This window comes from Cupressus sempervirens, chromosome 5 (assembly GCF_028749045.1).
Source record: "Cupressus sempervirens isolate cs-2001-9-10 chromosome 5, ASM2874904v1, whole genome shotgun sequence".
Taxonomy (NCBI): Eukaryota; Viridiplantae; Streptophyta; class Pinopsida; order Cupressales; family Cupressaceae; genus Cupressus; species Cupressus sempervirens.
Genome location: NC_143122.1, coordinates 342,761,181 through 342,763,227, shown reverse-complemented (window position 1 = coordinate 342,763,227; position 2,047 = coordinate 342,761,181).

The window sequence follows — 2,047 nt, the reverse complement described above, 5'->3', positions numbered from 1 at the left end:
TCCCAATTAGAATCTAATTCCATCAAACAAACATCCTCTTAGGATCCATTTGGTTCATGGAATTGTAAAAATCAAGTTTTCTTCAAATCTCAAATTTTGTCGAATCAAGAATTTGCCAACTTTCAAAATAATTGTGGATTTTTTGTTGAATTTTTTGGCTCACCTAGAAGATGAGTGGGAAGATATTTGTTTTTGTTTGTTTCCTAAAATTGAAATTGGTATTAGAGTTTTTTTACACGTTGAAGCAATGCTTGTGCATAGAGGGAATTCTTCTCATCATGAAAACCTACCGAGAAGAACCCATAGTTGAAATCTTCAGAAACATGGAGACCCATTTCAATTTTAGGCATGATATTTTCTCTTCTAATGCCCTCCTCAATGTACTCATCTAGTCCAATTCTCTCCATTTAATACCCCAGTTTTATGCGTACTTGGGAACAATTAAGATAAATAATTAGTTGAGAATTTGGAGATCTTCAATATTGTGCAAAAAATTAAGAAACTAGTAATCTGAAGTAGGTGTTTTCAAATATATACACAACAACCCTAACAAAAATACATAAAAAATATTGATAGTAGCAATGAGCTCAAAATTCATCATAGAAATTCAAAGCCCACTCATCTCTCTTTTAGATCTCTCGATTTGTGCAAAATTCCTAGGTGACTTGGTCATTGCCATTACAAGGGTCGAAGAAATATAAGATGAACTAGAACCCTCCACATTTATTTTTCAAAACAAACCTATTTCCTCCCAAAAAGTGGTGTTGTTTTACTATGTTGTAATGAGTTGTTTGTGTTAGAATATAAAGTCCACCAATATGACTTGTGGGGGTGAACCAATTATCCAACTATTACAACAATTATCAACCTTACTAATCATTAACCATATGCACAATATTATCAGCAACCATAACAAGATACTCATACACAATAAAACTAGATATGTTAACTAGGGAAATCCTTGATCAGAGAGAAAGCCCCGATGGGGATGGTACCCACAAAATGATGTATTAATATAAATATTCCTTGTTAGAGGATAGTCCCTATTAGGATTCAATAAAAACATTTAGTACATATCAGTCCTTGTTAGGAGACTTTGAATCCCTATTAAGAGATTTTGACCCTGTTAGGAGTGGTAGAATGTAGATGGCCCCATTGTCCAAATAGCTTCAAGGGCAAGACCAATGAACCCACTGTCCAAATTATCCCTATATTATTCCTTATAGAATAATATAAATGAACTATATTTTTGCTTCCTCTTCATCTGTCCTATCAACCAGACTACTTCTTCTTCTTATCTTGATACTAGATCACCAATTTTGCATCCAATAGTCCCTTGGATTGCTTAATTTCATTTACCAAATACTCGGCTCTTGTTTGCACTCCTCAATTGCATTTCACATCCAACACATGCTACACACATTTGATACTATTCTAAATAAGGAAAATATCCTTCATTTATACCAAGTCCTCAAAACAAGTCCTTGAGTCGACCTTGATGCTTTCCCAATTAATTATAATAGGACTACATTAAGATAATTAATTATTTAACAACTACACATCATTGTTGGCTCAAAATATTTATAACTTCTCACACGTGCAACTTCAGACCTTGCACACTCACTATCATTATCATCAGATTGTCTTTTTTCACTATCTAATTTGCATATCCTAATTCTATCTTTGTTAGGAAATATAATCCAATCATAAGAAACTACTTATTAGGTATTCCATCTATGTACTAATTTTTGTAAATCAAGCATATCTTTTGTACATCTTTAACTTACTTTATGCACACTTAACTTCATCATCATGACATAGTGTAGAAAATGTCCTCAATCATGCTTCACTTGATTACCAATTCTCTGTCTGTATGACCTCGATCTCTATATGCTACTCTATCAGTCTTCACAGAAACCATACTATGTTGTCATCAATGAAAAAAATAGTCATGAATGCAATGTATTACTCATGCTACCAATCTCCACATGCTCTAGCAATGCTTAGGATACTCCCCCAAAGGAATACCATCAACATTCATGTTAAC